We start from the raw sequence: 20958 nt of genomic DNA on the forward strand, positions 1-20958 counted from the left end.
AAAACCATGGGCTCATTCAGAAAAGCAAACACTGAACAAAACTGGTGAGTTTACATAGGCTCTCTCAGTGAAGAAAGGTAGAGTCCGAAGGGTGGTTTAAAATAAATCAATCTAATCTGATCCTAAATACAGCTCTATTTTGAACTGCCCTCTAGAAGGATCCCTCTTTCTTCACTGACCATAAATGTAAAATCAGAAGCACACCCTACTGTCCAAGGGTTGGGTCCAACTCTGGCTATATCCTCCACTGCTTTACACTTCCACAGAATTTAAGGCTATAGAAATAGAGCTCACACAGTTGGAGAATGGATAAAAGTACTTTTCAATGAGATATTCTTGAGAAGACCTACCATAAAACTTCAGAGATCTAAAATTGTTAAAAAGAAACCCAGTTTTGCTTATTTATATCTGATTTATATACACGCCTCTCTCTATATATAGTCACACATATACACATATATAAAAATTAACATAAAAGCCCCAAAGTAGCTTAGATACCATTGAAAGTAGATTTTAGACCTGTAGGCATTCTTCCTTAAAATGCCTCATAGATTTTTTGACAAAACCAAACACAGCTACAACTAATTCCGTGACTTGAATATGTGATGGAGAATCATGAACTCAGCCTAACCAGAGTCTTGTACTTAATTTTATTCTTATAACCAGCCTAAATAATTGGTGAAAATATCTTTGCATGATTATGCTTGGACTAACTACAGGGATCACAGGATTTTCAGGTTTCCCCACTGTAGACCTGAAACCTTGATCAATCCAGAAGACCTGGCTTAAATCAGGGCTCTGTTAGCTCCTCAGCAGAAAGCTTGAAAACTATAGAGACACCACATTTATTCCTTACTTCTTCATTCTGCTGGAACTTGGGATTTCCTCCTGTTCCTCAGGAGGAAATCTCCAAGGTGTAGCCCCTTATTCAGGTCAGAGGGCCCAACTCAACCCTCTGCTGAAAGGCTCCCCCTGCTCCAGGTCAGGTGCTGCTCCCTCTCCTCCACAGAGGCTAACGCTGCTTCAGTGAATCAGATAAGGGAGCCGATTTGTGTATTTCTGCTGGATTAGTCTTAACCTAGATCGGTTCCCTAATCTCTGTGGCTGGAGGAATGCTTGTGCTGGCCTAGACGCTGAGGAAGGAGTGGCACGTGTACAGGAATGAGTAACTCGAAGTGGAAAGAGCAGCAGTCAATTTGGCTCGTGCCAGTGCAAAGCGCTTGGGGAAATTCAATATGTGTGCTCATTTGTTTTATTTTAGAGTATTGCAGTACTGAAAATATCTTCTCATCTCCTATTTTCATAGGAGGACCTCAGGATATCTCATTGTTTAAATAAAAGTAGTATTTAGCTGTCTACATGTTCAAAATGTATGATCCCAATTCTAAATTTTAATTGTTATAATACCAAAGAGCAGGTAGGCATGTCTAAAAAAAAAAAAAAAAATAAAAAAAATCTGTTTTGAGTACCTGACTAAAGTCATCATAAAGCTGTTGGAAATAATAACTTTACTGATTAGGATTCATATCTATTATCCGAGTATTTGTTAGACACAGTATCTGGAGAAAATGAAGTAAAAACAACAGATGACACAAGAAAACAAGAAACAAATATCCTACCTTCCAAGACTACCTTTGCATGAACATGTGGCCTTTTCCAAGTGTACTGTTCTTTTGTATGACAACAAGTTGGCCATATTAATATAACTTCAAAAATGCATTTTAACTGCCTAACAACACAACATGCCATGTGAAAAACATTACAGCTAAAAGAAATATGATAACAACAGGCAGGTCTTTCAGAGAAGCTAATTTAAAAATTAGCTATAGCTATAAGGCTAACATACTAACACATTTGTTTTACTTATGTGATATATAGCTATAAGGCTAACATACTAACATATTTGTTTTACGTATGTGATATATAGCTATAAGGCTAACATACTAACATTTTTCACAGATTTGGCAACGGTGTCAGTTGAGTGGATGTAGCTTTGAACAGAGAAGATATAAGAAGGAATACTATCTATTTTTTTGTCTCCAGTTACAGGAAAAAAAAAAAAGAAATGGAGTTTTAATTTGCAAGAGGAGAAAATCAGAGACATCAATTTAGTCTATAGTCTCAATCCTATAAATCCTGAATATCTGATACTTTCATAAAGAAAGTGACAAGTACTAATAATATATCTTACAACCATGAAAAGACTTTTATTTTATAAAAAGCCTTGGTTTTGACAGGAAAGCTGCATGCTACTATTCAGAAACAGCATACATGCAATCTTCACCCGGCAATTTAAAAACTGAACGAAAACAATCAAATTGACAAATAGATCAGTTTGCGACTCTGAAGAAAATCACTCCCATGTACAACCCTGGGTAATAAAGAGGTAAGCACAGTGCAGGCCCATGTGCCATAGCACTCGTCTTACCTAACTGCTGGTTGCTATGGCAAGCATTTGCCTGGATTTTGTACATTACACAGTAATATGTTTTCTGCTTCCTCATTCTTGATATTTTGATGAAGTTAATACTCCAGATTTGGACCTGCAAGGTATGGAAACTAAAGGTTCTCTCAAATAGTCGTGCATTCCAATTTATTTTGGTTTTGTGAAAACATCTTAGAATTCAAAATTAATGAATAATTCAAAAATTATTTTAATTCATCTGTAACACAGCTTTTTAAAAACTTGTGATTTATTTCCATTAGCTACTTTGCATACCTGTTGTACATGCATTTCTATTTTCTAGCTCACAATGGAAATGTAATCTACTTTTCTCCTTCACTGATCTTTAATTTAATATAGAAATAACTGTGAAACTGATGAGAACTGAGATAATAAACAAATAATTTTAGTTCTATATAATACCAATTTGTCTTTTTCCCTCTTTTTTTTTCCTAATAGGTACAAAAGAATGTATTAGTAAAAAATTTATTTAGTCAATTCTACTGTAAACTAACAAATAACTGAATTCCTTTCTGTAGTTGTCTCTACCTGAAACACAGTGGTATTTCAAAAGGTGCATGAGAGCCAGCTATCAGTACAAGAGCCATTCTAATGAGGAGAGGACGTTAATCTATTTCTTCTTGATTTCTATGGTTAACATAAAGCTTTAACATACAAAATATAAACACATTTGATAAAATAGCCCCAACAGGAGAGAGAAACAATTCTCTTCCCACCCCAGGGGTCCCCAATGGACCAACTGCAAACTCAGCTGTCATCCACTGAAGAAAGATCCGTGACAAAACTTGATAATAGTCATACATGTTAAAAAAATATTTACTTTTGATAAGAACGTTGTTTCCACTATCAGCAAATCCACACAGTACCCCCCTTTTTCTTCCCCACACATAAAAATAAAGAATTTGTACACTGCTTCATTTGTCTGTTGCATCATATCTTGACACTGGGAAGTAATAAAGAGACTTTGACAGCAGGCTCAGTAGTCCCGGATTATGACTTTTAACCTCTCCTTTACTTGGTAATGTATACAACTTGCAGAAATAGAGTCTCAAAAGCATATTTACAAACTGCCTAAAGGCCAATAACAAATGTTACAGGCATTCTATTCACATTAACGTAAACAGACATAGATGAGGCACAAATGCTGTCCTGGACAGCTGAACCACTCTTTGCTCCTGCTCAGCTTTCCTGCCGCCCCTCCAGCTGCTCATGCCTCCACACCCTGCTGGAACACTTCTTTCATAGGCAAGAGCTAACTCAACCCACCAGAATACGTTCATTTCTCTATTCTGATTCCGATTATTTTACATAAATATATTAGTGTTGATGACAAGACTGTAAACTCTTCCATTCCTCTAAGAACGTGGCATAAGCAGCTGCAGCACCATACAAATACTTGAATAAATATACCAAGGCAGCATAAGGAACAGAAGAAATGGATACCTGGACTTTAAGACGAATCTCTTTTCCCAAGCCTCAAACTCATTAGGAAAGAAGAAATTTAATGCAGCAAGCACACTAACAGTTTATATTTTTGCCTCATGATACTTTATCATCACATAATAAAGTGTCTTCTTTTAGACATGACATTATGCCATTGTTTAAAATTAAATCCTCCAAAAAGAAAATAACATAAACTTCTCTAAACTGTGTTATTTCTTACTTAAAATTTCTTGGCACAATTCTCCATAACTGGCAAATCTTGATTATCATGCAGGCCAAATGCTGCCACGGCATTTGACAGGAGAAGAACTCAACAATGCATCCAGCACAGACTCTTTGCATGAATTTTCTTCTGGTCTGGACTCAGGCTGCAACCAATGCCTGTGGCAGAGAAATCTGTTTTCTCCTAAATCTGAAATACTACATTGTCCATCTCAAGTTCACATAGTAGGGAGTCACCCCACCCAGGTACACAAACACAAAAACATAAATGTTTTTTCGCTGTTACTGCTCAGTGAGATAACTGGAAACTCTTAAAGAAGCTGGGGGGGAAAGAAAAAAAAAAAAAAGGTTTTTTGCAATCCTCTCGTCACTAACCGTTTTAAAGAGGAATTACCTCAAGGAATACCACTAGTGACTGCAGTGCCAATGGTTTTAATACGGTGAATTTTATTCTTTGCTTATTTAGTGATGTGACCAACTTCCTCACTGTAGCATTCACACTTCCCATATTTTTTGCTTCTACCATCCCTCTATGGCTAGAGGGTGTTGATCTCCCAGCAAAATGTTAACCATAGTCATCATATGCATAGATTTTGTTACTTAATATCTCCGCGGTGCCTTACACGGTGTTAAATGTTGTCATGCTACAAAAAAGCCTGGACAGTGTGTACTACAGCAAGTATCCCACCTGAAACTGCAGAGGCTGAGAAAATTCAACATAAATTTACGTAGCGAAAGAATTTCATTTTACTACCCAGCATGTACCATGCTGCCTGCTGAGGGCTGCCTCCTTCACCATTGAGGAATATTCATCATTGCGCTTCCTCTAAGTAGTTCTTTCAAACTGACGTTGCTACTAATTAGTACTACTAATTGTCCAATTCATTCATAAAGTATCAGGACGGTATTTTAATAATCCCCTGACACAGGAGTCCTAAAGCAGAATTCAGTTTCTGGAATTCTAATTCTATTCTTGCTAAGGTTAATGGATGGTTTCCCACTGAGTTTAATATAATTCACATTGGATCACTACTGAGTCTATATTTATATAAAATGCCCTACTATTTGAATCTGATAATTTTAAAAATAGCCATCTTATTTATGCATAGATAGAGATCAAAATTCTCTAAAAATTTAGCCTAGGATCGAATGATTTTTCAGAAAGCTTCGCTAGATTTTATGAAGTCTGTTTTTAAGGTATTCTTAAGTACCATGGTACCAAATCACCAAACATTCTTCTGATTTTTAGAAATATTTAACACCTGCTGCAAGTAGCATTAAGGCCAAACAGACACGTGAAATAACATTAAGCTGCTTCAATGACAAATGTACCCAATGTCATTGGGGAGAAAAAAAGTACCCATCCTCTTAAAAGGCTAATAAAACTTGCTTCTTTGTTGCAAGGTTTTCTGAAGCCTTACGAGTTTGTGAAAAGGCCACAGATGAGAAAAATGCCTCAGACAATAGTAAATATATAGACATATCTAACACCTCACAGTGTCTTAATGTATTTACTAATTTGGAAGCTTTATGGTGACCTTGGGCAATTATTGATACATATATCATATATTGTTCTGGCCATTGCTGTGATCATAAAAATAATTATCCTTGACGCAGAATTTGTCAGAGCCAAATTTTCTCTGAAACCACATTTGGAACAGCAATCCATTCTGAAATCTAAAAATATTAGTATCTAGATAGTATTTTATATAAATATACAATATTCACATTGTATAATTATACAAAATAAAAAAAAATCCTAAACCAACAATCAGATAAAAAGGCACAGAAAGCTGGCAAGAGGAAAACATAGTTTTAACCTGATTACTACTAAAGCAAAAATTTTTAAATTATTATCCATAGAAAAGTGATTTGACAGTAGCCTACAACTACAGTGCACAGAAACATCCTAAATCCAATGCAAAAGCCATTCCTAAAACCAGTGCAAAGTCTGGACTGCCCTCATGAAGGTTTCTGCAGAGCAGGCCAGCAGTCACCACTGCAAACGTGCCCAAATCCTTTCAGCTCCCAACTCAGAGACTGTTGTGCTGGACAGGCCACAAAAACCACGCTCTTGAGCACGTGATGAAGGGATGTCCAGAGCACTCATGGAGCTTGGTGGGGATACATCTAGTTTGTTTCTGACAGGAGGAAAGTCTAAGTCCTTTAGCATGTCTTCCCCTCTGGCTGAAGCAGCTGCGATGCCTTCAGCGGAAAGCTGGTTCCTGCACTTTCTCATCAACAACTCCTCTCGTTCCACCACCTTTTCCTCTCCTCTCCACACTTTCTCTCTTGGATCTAACCCCCCCCACACATCACGTAGACAACCTGCACTTAATACAGACCTGAAACTCCTCCTCATCTCCTGCTCAAGTCCTCTCCTAAACACAGTAACATATCTGACCCTGATACCAGCTCAACACACTCTTTCTTGTTACTCATCCCCCACACGATTCTCTGTTTCTTTAGTATCTTTCTGTGTAGTCTCATCAGGGGAAAACTTGTCCCTGTGTATTTCCTCAGCCCTCACCTAGTTTAGAGAAGCATAATAAGGCGAGCGCGCACCTTCCTCCAGGGAGGCTGTGGATGACGTTAGAGCTAACTAGAGAGAGCTGGCAGAGAACATCACTGACGGGTATGGGCATAGGCTAGTTTAAGGAAGTGATGGATATGGAAGCATTTCTAGTCACATAGACTTTTTCAGTTAAAAACCTAAAAATAGACAACTACCTAAGCTGGTAGTTTGTGCATGTAAAGCAAGGATGAGGACAATTCTCCTATTCTCCTATGTATTCCCTGCTTCTTTCCAGGCTGGCCCTAAGGACCTGTTTTCCCCTGAAGCAGGCTGGACCTCAGCACTTCCACCGCCTTCCTGGCACCAGCAGCACACCCATCTCCCCAACAACATTACAAACCCCCTCCCTCGAGATAAGATTTCAGCCACACGAGAGAGTATTTCCAAGCAAATGACCAAGCAATCCACAATGGTCTTGCCGGAAGACTTAAGACAGGGTTACTGGTCAAATTTCCTGACGTCACAAAAATCAGGACGACCAAACCCAAGCCTATTTCCTAAAACAGGATGCCATCCCGCTGTACTCAGCAAGCTGCGAGGTTGTAAGTACTAATGCAAGCGTTTTAGGGAGGTAGGACTGCCTTAGGACCTGGGCATCAGTGGTGTTTTCTGTCACAGCAGGCCACCCCCATTTTCTGGCAGGCTCTCTCATTGCAGTGGTTTGTAATTGGAAAAAAAAAAAATAAATCAAATTCAGTGGTGATGATTGCAGTATTAGCTCCAGCTGACACAGACAAAGTATTACCTTAAACATCTCCTACAGCAAGTTGATCATAACAGTCATCCGATAGTGGTAAGTTAATTAGATTCTGATACTTCGTTCGATATTCCAACAAAGATACTCAAGTACGTACTCGGCCTTTGCAATACTGAAAGAGCGGTGGTGTAAAGCTACCAGGGAGGCAATAAGAACCTCTGCAACACAGTTCTTAATCACAGGGAAAAAAAGAGTAATTCCCAGACCATCACATAAATGACTGCTGATACCTTTGCACTCAAAACCAGCTGTTTGACCGTTTTTTAAACTTTCTTCAATTTGCAGATCACTACAAATAAAAAGTTTTATATCTTCCAATTCATACTTTAATGCAGTACTTTGCAGTACAGAATTATGCAGGCTCAAGAATAATGAGTGGACAGAGGCATATAACCGGTTTATTGGTCTGGTTTGCACACTTTATTATGCAAAACAGAAACGACAGTTTTTATGTGATAAAATATCATGTTGGTTTTGCTCTGAGCAATTCACCAACAAGAAAGAACAAGGCAGGTTCCCAAACTAAAAGTTAAAGGTGCCAATGTATGATGAAGTGTCAGCTAGTCAAACTGCAGATGAAAAACCAGAGGAAACATCATGTCATTAAAAACTTATAATAATTTTTCAGAAAAAACTTATTACATAACACCATAAATTTACTACCCCTGTGGTTTACTGAGATAACCAAATAGCTTCTGGGGGAAGAGGAGGAAAACAAAACTAAAAAGACTTGCCTTAGCAACCCTCACCATGAAAACACACTCCCCTCCCTCCAACCCCTCCACAAACATAGATGTAATTCTTTTATTCCGCATCTGCTCTATAAACATTATTAGACAAGAAAAAGAGGGGACAGTAAAAACAAGCATTTAAAGTTGTTAAGGTGTTAATTTACTGTCAAACAATAGAAGTAGATAAAAACCAGATTTTTTTGTTAAATATGCAAATATACGTTGAAGGATTAAAGACAGAAAGCTATTGCAACAACAACAACAAATCCTTTATAAAAATAATCACCGATTTAACTCTTTTCTCTAAATTTGTTACATTCCAAAATCTACAATGTAAATTCAAAATATGAAGTGTGTTAGGTTTCTTGCTCTAAGATGTTTTTTGGGAAGCAATTCAATGAATGGCTGTATTAATGCTGTAATACAGAGATCAAAAAAAGCGTTTCATGCGTTAGAGCAGCTAACAAATTAATTTTGCTGTCTTCATCTTAGCCAGCTTTTTACATCAGCAGAGCACACAGAGAAAAAGGATGTGAGAACAAGACTTTTAACAGTCAACAGACAACCTGGTTACACATAAGTTTGTCTTTTTATTACAAGATTTTATGAAAAATAAACTCCTCTACCACCAAAAAAAACCCCTTTCAAGCCAAAGAAACTTCTAATACACAATGCAAAAGACTTACATTGTTTAAGGCCTCCAGCCATTAAGAAGAAGTTAAACACTTCTAATTGCTTTGCAACTTATCTTAATTTAATAATTTAAAAATGTAAGTGTAATAGCAGATCCATACAAAATTGTAAGGCTATACTAAGAACAGTGTCAACTGGTCTAATTTAATGACTGGATTTTTTCCTTCACAGAAAGCACAAGGTAAGTGTTCCAGTTCCTTCATTCTTAGCATGTTCTTATACTGTCTGGATTAACATAAGAGAAAGTTTCTGACCCCTGAAGCTTTTGTTTCCTCTCCTGTATGTGTAAACTTCTCTAATTCAAAGGTATAGTGGCTGGTAGGAAGGGGTTAACGGGAGCTTCCAGATGACAGAATTAATTTCCCAAAGAGAGTACAAGACATCCGTTCAAGGAGAAAAACTTTAAATTCCTACTGAATTATGCTAGATCAAAATTGATGGGACAATCAGATCCCCTAGCAACTACTAATCTGGTAGGCAAAAAGATTTCTCCTCAAACCAAGCGCTGAGATGCTAACGGTGAGCTGAAGCCTAAAGACCAAAGCACATCTTCACCTTCATGCAAATCTGCTTTAAATCTGACAGCTTTAAGAGTACACTTCCCAAATTTCTGCAAGCAGTGCCTTGGTGTGACATGTAATAAGCCAGACATGCCAGGTCCAGCTATTTGGATAGTCTGATCTGCCAACTGCCTCCACCAAAAGCTTTGCGTGGAGCAGAGTATGGCAGATGGAACTGAAGCCACCTATGGGGACCTATAGGCTGTCTCCCTCCTCAGGAAAACAGGAACTACAGATGTCTGGACATGTACTTCATGTAGAAACCTCTTCCTTACCTTACAACACATGTACAGTGATGCTCCTTCAGGCAGCCTCCCCTGTATTTCCATATTTTTGAGCTCTAACTACTAAAAACTGATCCGAACCAAGCAGGTGCGTGCCTGACTTAAAGTAACTGAATAGTTCTGCTGCCTTCAAAAAGCACTCGTGACAAAGTAATTGCATACACAAAGAATTTGATTAGATTTAAAAAATATCTTTCAGGGGATGGCAGTACGTAGCTATGCCAGTGGGGACATTTTTGATCAGCTTTTCTGAACATGTGAATGTGGAAACATGTGGCAAACACACCTAAACAAAAGTTGCCGACCTAAAATAATGGTGTAAAATCCTATTTTCACCCTCCCTTTGGATTAACAATATGATCAACAAGTGTGATGAACAGGACCTTCACTTGAGGAACTGAAGACTTTCAGTCTCATCTTCGTGTAAGAGGATGTCAACAAAACATAGCCATACATAACGACACAAAATTAAGCTATTATGTGAAATGGCAACATGCACAAGTGCATTAGGAAATACCTATTTTAGCCACTGCTTAATTTCAGAGAACAGATGGAAATATTTAAAGTTTGGACAACAAGAATTCTTTCTTAATAATGCCAAGATAGCCTGAAAAACAGGCAAGAACGCCTTTACTTCTCCATGAGGTGAGATCTGTGCACCTAATGTGGCTACTTTAACATCCCAATCATTAGCAATAAGATTTCAAATTGCTGAAAGAGTTTTCTGCACAACGGCAATCCAAAGTTTCTAGTAGCCTCATCATATATTAAATGGGGAATACGCCAGCATACTCTTCTTGACATTCAGAGTTAGCAGGTAGGAATTAACAGTGTTCAAGTCTTTTCTCAACTCAGTAGCTACAATCTTTCTGAGGGTTATGTTCTTGAATACTTCTAGTAACATGTCCCTCATGAAAATTTTTGATGTTAGAGAAAGCGACTCACCTTACACACCAGAGTTTCAGAGGAAATTCAGAAAGAAAGCCTGATGTACTTCCAAAAAGCCAACACAAGCACTATTAAAATTAGCCTCCAAATGTGTTGTTATAAAGTGAAATGCCTAACCAAGCCACGATACAGAATATGAATAACACTGTAAAAGTTCACATAGGTAATAGTTTGCTGCTACGAAGTGGAACGACTGAATTAGTAATTTTTAACTAGGATTCCAGAATAGTCAACACAAACCAGATACAGTCTTCTGAATTATTTATTTTTTGAACTATAAACATGTTCTCTGCTAAACTACCAAAATTAAGAATCTACTCATGCAGCTAGATCCTCATCTTGCATACTAGGGCTTCGCTACAAAGTGGTGTAAATTTACTCAGGGTAAGAATTTATCCTAAAACATACACTAAGCTTGTAAATGGAAACAGCCAAATCATTTGTCCATAACTGCTGCTGGTCAGCCCAACTAAGCACACTGATAAATACAGTAGGGTAAAAAAAGTTTGTACTCTGGCACCTTCAAATACTTTAGGCAGCAGATAAAAATGAGCAGTTTAAAACAAGGTTGTTCTTTAAATAGACTTTTGGTTTAGTCTTCCAAAGAAACCTTAAACACAGAAAATATTAATTCACCTGCATGGAAATAATATTGTACCCTAGCATTCCTCATATTATCTTCAAGAACTATTGTTATACCCGTGTACCAAAATATTTTATATCAGTGTTTCTTCCCACCTGATATAACCAAGTAATTTTGCAGCAGAGTTAATCTGACAGCACAGAGTAAACTATCCTTTCTGCTTTATCAATTTTATTCATTGTCTTGGTCCAAATACAAATCCACAGCAAACTCTAAATTTCTTGCAGTTGTACACAGAATGGTAGCCTGGGCCCTTGCAACACAAGTCTTGAAGCTGAAAATACAAGATTTTTATGTACAAGTATGAAAGAGCAAAAGTCTGCCAAAGCGGTCAGATTTCACACTGGTCTTCTAAATTCTGCTCAGCTGAACCCCACAGTCCTGAACTTTACTAACTGCAGACTATTTAGCATCTCTGTATAAATTTTGCCAAGCAAAAAAGCTAGCATGCTATCCACATGCCATTTATGAGTAAAGACGACTAACGCATAAAACCAATAAAAAGGAATAGAAACTTATTTTAATCTCTGCTTTCAAAATTTTATGTGATCAGCAATAGAAGACGACTTGGAGGCTGCCACATATGCAACTAGGTGTCAAGAGTCATACCGAGAAGTAGATCCACACACTTTTAGAGCAAGGATTTTCTCTGCCCAAAATAACTACAGACACAGGCAGGGACTGTCCCACTATAAAGACAGTTTGAGATACGGGAGTTCTGAGAAGCTAAGGCAAACTGAAAAGCTGAAGAGGTAGAATTTTTTTTTTTTTTTATTATTTCCCACTGTTAAAGAGTAGCACTTTAAAAAAACTTAATCCATGAAGCTTTTTGGAACTATAGCAAGATAATTTAACACGTTATGCTACTATGGAGTTGAGGTCACACATACTGACATCATGTTTTGCATGAATTTTTAATATCCTTAGCATTAAGTTATTTGACATTCATGGAATCATCTCAGGTTAAGCCGAATGGCAATACATTGCATCAGGTTGTATTTTAGTAACTGCAACGCTGCAGGCTTAGCAAGGAATCCAGGATTTCAGGTATTTTGTATTATTGCAAAGGCACTATATGTACATTTACATACAGTAACTGTTATATCAGAGGAAAAGTTACTCAGTGATTTACAGGCATAGCACTTCAGCACAATTACCAGCTTTGAAACCTATCAATTTGATTTTTTCTTTCTTTTTAGCTGGCGCTAGCACAAGAAGTTCTGGCATAGATTGTTTACAGTTTGCACATATTTAAAACCAGTGTTGATTTCCTGGGACAGCTGATTTAAAATTGCCAGATTCCCTTTAATTGAGCAAGATTTACAAGAGGGCCATAAAGAGTTCTTGTACTATTAACTGTTTGATTTCCAGCACCCTAGAGCAAGGCTCATTTTCTCTTTCCTCTGTATACTAAAATGGTTTTCTTTCCCTCAAATCCCTGAAAAGTGTAACAAGACTTCCTAGAGGCAGTGTGCCTCCTCTCCATCCCATATACACACTAAGCACAGATAGCCCAGGATTCCTCCGTGGTAAAGCACATTTCTCACTGGGGGCTGGCTGGACAGTCGTCCATCTGCTTCCTGTACGGGAAAGTACACAAGATTTCAAAACCTCTTTCACTTCCCCAGGCTCCTTAGTCTGGCTGCTCAGAGCCTCTGCAGCCACCAGCACCCTGGAGTGAAGCTGAAGCACTACGAGAGCTGCCCAGGGCAGTGATGGAGTCACCATCCCTGGAGGTGTTTAAAGACTGCGTAGATGTGGCACTTGGGGACACGGTTGAGTGCTGGACTTGGCACTGTTAGGTTTATGGTTGGACCTGATGATCTTAAAGATCTTTTTTCCAACTTAAATGATTCTGTGATGTGCTGATCAAATTTATGGCTGAGACTAAACCATCTGCAACCCTGTCCAACCAAAAACCCAGCTGAAGAACAGGGATTTAAAGTGTTCATAGAAAATGATGACAGAGAAAAAAAGAAAGAAGCAGATGAACCTATGAGAAAGAACTGTGAGCACTGTATAAAGACATGCACATGTTTTGGATAGGAGAGGGGCCAGCTTTTTGTCCTGTTAAACCACAGATGCCTGCTGCACCAAGATCGCCCCTGCAGACAAATCCTGATCTTGAGACTGAACTGTAAGCATGGGATACAAGGATTCACTCTGCTCTCCCCATCCCTATTTCTCCTTCTCTGCTCTCCCTGAGGATGGACAGTATTTCCCACCAGGTTCATACACCTCAGAGCACATAGAAAGCCAAGGGACTGCATCAAGGGCAAACTATCTGCTCTTTGCATGTCTGTGCAACCTCAGATGCTTGATGCTGTTTAGCAGGGGCTTTTTTTGTTTTCTAATTATCTAACATTCTCTGAATTTCCTTTTTTTTTTTTTTATTATGTAGTTATTTTATTTTTTGATTTAATAAAGTGTCAGGAATATACCATAACTCTAGGCTTAGTTTTTGTTTTTCAGAAGGAATAAAAAGGAACAGGCATCCAATTTATTTTTGTTATCTTTTGGTTTAACAGCAATGCTAAACATATTCTTCCATTTTTTTGTGCAAAAAGGGATACTGCTGTTCAGGTGCCTACTAACAGTTACCAGATAGCATTCTGAAATGTTAATTTTATTTCAACAGAAACATGTTAAGCGTAAATACTTTACAAAATGAGAAAGCAGGATGAAATTATGAAAGCAACCAGAACTGACAGCATATGATGCTAAGGTAAAATATTTTGTAAGTGCCTATGTAATACATCAGATTTCTCTATGCTCCTTAGTAAGGGCTCGTTCCATCTCCTCCTGCTCTCCCTGCTGCCAGCCCCATCTCCCTTAGTGCCAGAACCAATTCTTCAAACTGTGGAAAACGACCTGAAAGACTATTACTTCTAACTTAGTTATCAGTAATTACCTTGCTTTAGCATCACTTAGCAAAACTCGCCATGTGCTGTTACTGCTGAGAAGGTATCGCTCCAAGTCCTGAAAAGGACTGGCCAAAGGCCTTAAATCTTTACTCCCATCAAAATACATCCAAAGATATCATATGTGGAACGTATTGAAAGCTGACTGTTAAAAAATTAAATAAATCAAATTAGGCAGACAGCTAGCCCTACCACTCTTTACTACCTAGTTATGAAAAGTCAAAAAGTCATACAGGCTCTAGAGATCACCAACATCTGCATTTGAAACCACACCAAGATCACGTATTTGAGGGTGAGGTGACTGAAAATTAGATAAAATGTAAGTTCCTCTAATGTTCAAAGACTGCCTTGAAGGTGTAGCACTTTTTTAGCTATTTTAGCATATTTTCTTTAGAAGCACAGATTAGGTTTGGGTTTTTACTGTAGTCTTTTGCTTCCAAGTCTTGAAAGTATTCGCTCAGCGTTCTCTGCTTTGAGCTTTCAGTAATACTTCTGTATTTTGCTTTACGGTCAAGCCTTGAACTGCAGTGGACAAGGACAAGCTCTGGGTGTGCTGTGTCTGTCGGGACAGCTGGTCAGGAGGGAGCAGCGCCTGAAGACAGGTAAGTGGAACCCACCTGAAAATGTGTGCTTCACGTACCTAGGGGAAAAGGAGTGTCCCTGCAATCTTTAAAGATCTCATGTGGGCAACTGCATGGTCAGACACCAATTTCTGGAGAGCTCTTCTTCAGCAGACACAGAGAACTTTGAAGGAGTACATGACAAATGCGTACAATGTAGATCTGGATAAATCTGGATGTGTCAGAGGTTACCCCACCATTTACATTCATTGGCCAAACCTGATTCTAGTAATTTATTGAACTTAAATCACCAAGTTGCAGAAGTTATGGAAAAATCTACTAAAAAAATGATCCATGTTTATCCTCTCTAGAAAAATCTTCACAAGAGAACCTCATTAGAAACATCTTCAATACTCCTCTGAAATCTTTATTTTTTACCTTTCATTAGAGCAAAAGAATCAAGGAAGTCCATGACATAGATGGCTTCAGCATTCAGACAGTGTTCCTTACTATTGCCCATGAACAGCTTTTACACGGGATAAAAAACTAAATTAATTCAAGGACAGATAAGAAAAAATTTAACTGGTCTGGAATCTCTAGCCTAGAGCTCGTACTACAAAACATGCTGCAAAAATATCTACATGTGTTAAAACCAGAAGAAGAGCCAGATATTTTGAATGAGATGCCTATCCAGCAATGAAACACACTTCAATCAATACAGCACTGTACTTTCTGAACATAACTGAAAAGCTTTTTCAGTTCTGCCATCAATTTCCACAGAGCCAGGGACCTACCTTAGACTTCAGTAACTGTGTATGAACAACAAATGTATCCTCAAATCTGCCCGCTTTAAAAATCACCTTTTAATCATCACTAAACGACCACATTTAGTTCAATGCTAAAATATAATAGTTCAATCCTAGATTCATGTTTTATAAATTTCTATTTCTACCTAAACAAGTAATTTACTGTTGTATCAGTCCAGCAGCTATTTTGTATGCTGAGGTTTGTTCCCCCCTCCCTTCTTTTCAGTGAACACATCCTATTATTGTAAATATTATATGAACATGAATCTAAGCTAAAACTTACTCTAAGAAACAGAGCCCTGCTATTCCAACACAGAAGGAAGAATCTACACCCCCTGCCTCCCCTCCCTTCAGCCCACTTGCCAGCAAGTGCAGTTCCTAGGCTGAGGGGCTAAACTGGTTTTAGCTTCTTATATACTTAGTTCTGAATTTAGGAATTGATCATGGAGGAGGAAGTCAGACCCTCCTTTTGTTCCAGTCACAAATGTAATCCCCCTGACCCAAACCCAAACGTCACTTATGGCTTTAGCTGCTCCTGAAGAGCAGCTCCCCAATGGGCAAGGCCAGACCGTGTCAGTCGCAGAGCACTGAGGGATCCTGCAGAAGTCAGTACGTGGAGTGTAGGTTCTAAATATACAGCAATGCCATTTTTCCCTATTACAGAATTTTGTGTTTAACTGTGTATTTGGGGCAGCACTAGCCTTAATAAATGTTTTAGCCTCCCCAAAATCTCTAAATTCTATGTAACGTCTACCACATTGTTTCTATCAGCAAGTTAAGGGATAAAGCAATAACGCACGTCAGTCCTATAGCTGCAAACTTAGTACTCTTATGTATCAATTTTATGCTAGAGAGCCATAGGAGAAGTATGCTAGGCTATGTTTCTTAGCACACTTTTTCCAAATCATTTACACAAAAGTGGCTTTCACAAGCTTTTCTCAATTGGCATATTTTTTTCTTTTTGCAAATAATTCAAGAAAATGCTAAAGCACGTGTAGAGCTAAGGGAGATGAAGAAAATATACCACGCTAACGAGAAGCAACAACATAATTATGAAAGATTGTTTGTATAAACAGAGAGAAAATATTTAAATCCTTCCAGATGAAAGGTAGAGCATTATTAATTTGATATAAATGCAATTTCTTACTATTATAGGTAATTAAATATGGAAACAGTTTTCTAGGTGAAACGGTGAGCTCACCATCACTTCCAGACCTTGAAACAAGATCAGGCAGCTTCCGAACAGGCGAGTTTTAATTCAGGTTCTGCGAAAAGTGATAGTCTGCATGCTGAAGGAAGCCAGAAAACAGCCACTCTGGTCTCTTCTGCCCTTTGGGTCTTTAAATTCCCTTACTCAGATGCCAAAAAACCCCCAGGACCTGTCTTGGGCAGGAAAGTAAAATAAGCAGGGTAGATACACAGATGGAAGACACAACTAAAGAATCTACGTCCAGCTGAAGGCACCACTCCCATCTTCACTTGAAGATACACTTTTACAACAAGTGTTTCTAGTTTGAAATCATTGAGCCCCATCAGATGTGGGCTGTTGTCTGGATCTCCAGACCTTGCTGCTTCAGCCTCATCAGCTTCTTCACTACCCCTCTCCCTGCAGCTGCAGCCACGCTGGTTCGCTTGTAATTATAAACAATTTTTTACTGTCTCAGATGGAATTTTAGCCTCGCATTCCTGTAGCCCAAATCAAAACTATTCATAAGGAAATGTGTAATTTTATATGTTTAGATGGGACAATCCTGACAATCTAATCTGAGGGCATCGAACCTCATTCGGAAACATCTGTGTCAAACCAGTGACTTGTCCTCTCCCACGAGAGAATTTCAAAAACACCATATCTTATAGCTGAACGACAGAGTCCCGCACAGTTGCTACAGTGGACATCTAACTTATTTTTCTACAGTTAAACTGGGAATGACAAGCTTTTTGGTAAAATGTACCAGTAGATCATCCTAAAGCAGTGGCCTGTTTTACTAACAAGAACCTAGGAAAGATCTTTCTTATGTCCTACGAGGGCAAAAAACCCACTATTTTCCAAGATCTTTGTGCTGCCAAAATGAAATGTCAATATTCTGCTCACATTGTGAACGTAAGGCTGCTTTTTTCTTTTTAGATGAAAAGAGACTAAATAAAAATAGATGTGTTTAGGATGGTACTCCCACCATCTTTAAACAAGTAGGCAAAAAGGATTTTTTTTTTTTGTCATTTGAAATGGCATACCTATTTTTAAAGATTTGAAGTGTATTTCAAGTTTTAGATCAACAAAATGCAATTTAAGAAAAATAATGAAAATCATCACTTTTATGTATGTACTACTTCATAATAATTTCCACCAAAAAGATATTAGAAAGTAGTCTTTTAAGTACAAAGCAAACAGACAAAAACCAACTGAATTATGGAAACACATTTGGTAGTAACCACTGAATTTTATACCATCATGCTGAGGAAGGTGCCTGGCTCAGTTTTCACTCTTCTCAATTCTTTCTAAAAGAAGACACTGTAAAATAGCTGTTTTTTACAGCATTGCAGGTATGCAGATAAGGTACAGGGCTATCCACAGGCTTAATATTATTCATGACAGATGGCAAAATCATCTAAATATTGGCAATGTGGCATTTTTTTTTTAAAGTAGCATCATCTAAATCAGCGATTTGCTAACTTGCAACACCGGAAGACACACATTTTGCAGTTTCATAATATGAATGAATTTGCAATGTGTTTTAAAGTGCCCCTTTTCAGGAACAACAGAGCTCCTCTAGCATCACCTGTTCCACATAATTTTTTCCAAGGATCACAATCAGTTTTAATAAATATTAACTTGACCAAGGCATGGGCATAAATTCCTGTTGATATAACAGTTAAAGACAGTTTACGAAGATTTTTACACTTTAAATGGTATTATAACAGAATGATATCTGGTAAAATGATCTACTGATCAATCTTCTGCATAGACAAAATAATATACTAATATCATCTAAGTTAATGTTGAATTCATCATGTTTTTCAGCTAGTAGCAGTACCTAGTCTTCTTCAAGTCCACCAAAATACTGACATTCAACTTTCATCAGGTAAAGTTTTCTTACTTTTTCTAGCTGTGAAATTTCATACTACACACAAGGTACTCAATAACTTCACCAAGGTCTCTTGAATATGAATATCTGGGATTTGTAAGTCTGTAAAGAGGCCAGAAGTTGGCAGGCAACGAACGACCAAGTACTCCCTTCTCTTTTCTAGAAAAAAATTAAGACATTTATTCTGTGTTCTTAACTAATTACAGAGATGTAGTATGGGAACATACAGTGTATTTATCCACTTTGGAAGACATCTCACTCTTTCACAGCTACAGAATGCAAAAGCCAAGGACTTTGACTAATGCCAGTACCTATCAGTTGAATTTCCTTTCAGACTATGTAATACTATTTCTTCTTCAAGAGATGAAATTGTGTTAAAAAAAAAAAAAATCAACCATCAGAAGCATATGTGTCATGGGTATATATTTAATTCTATACTATGAGAATACAATATAAACTGAAAGCTACTATATGAGAACTTCATTCAACACAATGAGTATCTTCCAGCCAGAACACCTACATGTCAGACTATTCCAGGCTGCCATTATGCCTACTGTCAACTGTTCGTTTGCCTACAGAATATATCCTGTGAAAATGTCACTTGCTGTCACTCAAATGCTTAAATTATGCTTGAGATAAAAAGAATATTAAAGGAAAAGAGATATATACCTGAACCAATATAAATGTCTACACTGGAAAATGTATAAAACTTCCAACCAAGAATTAGTAGCCTAAGCAAAAATGCTGTGTTAGAATTATCTAGGTGAGGTTAAATTATATACATTATAATATATATACAGTTTTTCCTCTTCTGCCTTTTATTGAAGGTGCACCTGTGGCCAGGTTTCCTTCTCCCTTTCCTGTTCCCTTTGTCAGGACAGCAATTAAATGAGAATTCTGTCATGTATCTACCTTCTCATAAGCTATTATCAAATCATACACAAGACTCAACAATGAACATTTCCATTTATGTATCAACAGTATAAAAAATAATAGCATTTTGTTTTCTAACATCCAAACAACATGCATCTCTCATACATTACAGTTACTTTGGAAAATTCATGCTGGGATCTATGTACTAAACAGTTTTAGTTCCTGTATTAAGGACTCAACAGATGGATGGAGCTGATCAAAAATTACTTTTCATGATAGCTTTCAAATGGAAAGTTTAGTTCATCTATCCTTTTCCTAAGCTCAAGTATTTTTGCCCCCACTCTTAGAATGGTACCTATAAACTTTCATTCACTGAGGATTAAAAACCAAAAGAAATTTAATGAATACTTTGAACTGATGGAATCTTAGTTTGGGAGACTACATTAAAGACAACTGTGGCAATTACTGAATCACCTTGGTGAAAATCTTACCTCTCATTAATATTTTTCAGGAATGTGGTAAAAAATAAAAATAAACATTCTGTTTGCAATGACAGCTCTGGAGTATCACCACAGGTTTTCAGAAGAGTGGCTCTTCAGAAACTTTGTGTGAGCTTGAATTTAAAAGCATCACTGGTTTTAATTTAAAAGTGTTTCACTGAACTGGGATCCTTTAGGAGAAGAGACAAAGATGTTTGAGATTCACCGAGCTGGATCGGCAGAAGCTAATGGGGGTAGGGATCTCCCTTCAGCAGAGATATACTGACAGAGGCCGGTTAAGAATCTGAAAAATGTCGATGCCTTGTTTAAAGATAAACCAACAAAAGCAAGAATTAGTTTAATTTTAAAGCTCTTTATCACTGTTGGAAAGCCATGGGAGTGCCAAGAGTTCATCCCTTCCCACCAGTCCTTTTAGAGAACCGAAGTCTTGCTTAACTGAAGAGGACTGCAAAAAGCTCAACATGGAGCCAAGGAAAGCTCCTGCGCCCTCACCCTGCACTACAATGAGGACAGAAATGAGGAGAAAGGCCAACTTGGCTGGGTCTTTGCTGTGGGGACACTTGTATCTGGGATGAGCATCCACTGCTCAGAATCACCAGCACCAGTTATCCAAACTAGCCACTGGCTGATCAACCACAGCACAGATCTCTCTTTTTTTTTTTTTTTTTTGTATTTTCACTTTCCTTAACCACTTTAATACATTTTTCATCATGATAGTGGGCCTCCAAGGATGTGAATTTATAGTAAGGGGAAAATAAAACTAAATTAAGTAGCAAAGCAGAAAAAAAACCCACCTCCATAATGTTTCAGGCCCCCTTCATGTAAAGAAAAACCAACGGTTTCTAAGATTTTTATTAACAACTCTATTTTAGATTTGCTACCCTTGAGCTTCTTT

The 20958-nt window shown here is 37.7% G+C and overlaps 1 protein-coding gene across 10 annotated transcripts in view; it reads right to left on the bottom strand.

The window, feature by feature from the left end:
- Positions 1-20958, bottom strand: part of MBD5 (methyl-CpG binding domain protein 5) — a 105456-nt gene that overhangs the window by 68547 nt on the left and 15951 nt on the right. For 8 of the 10 annotated variants that reach the window (XM_074828507.1, XM_074828505.1, XM_074828504.1 and 5 more), the window contains one exon: positions 16809-16990. The exons of 1 other annotated variant lie outside the window; for it this stretch is intronic. The gene's annotated coding sequence lies outside the window, so the exon portion shown is untranslated. The remainder of the gene's footprint in view (positions 1-16808; positions 16991-20958) is intronic. One more of the 10 variants, XM_074828502.1, reaches the window with a different exon arrangement.

This window comes from Strix aluco, chromosome 6 (assembly GCF_031877795.1).
Source record: "Strix aluco isolate bStrAlu1 chromosome 6, bStrAlu1.hap1, whole genome shotgun sequence".
In the NCBI taxonomy this organism is placed as follows: Eukaryota; Metazoa; Chordata; class Aves; order Strigiformes; family Strigidae; genus Strix; species Strix aluco.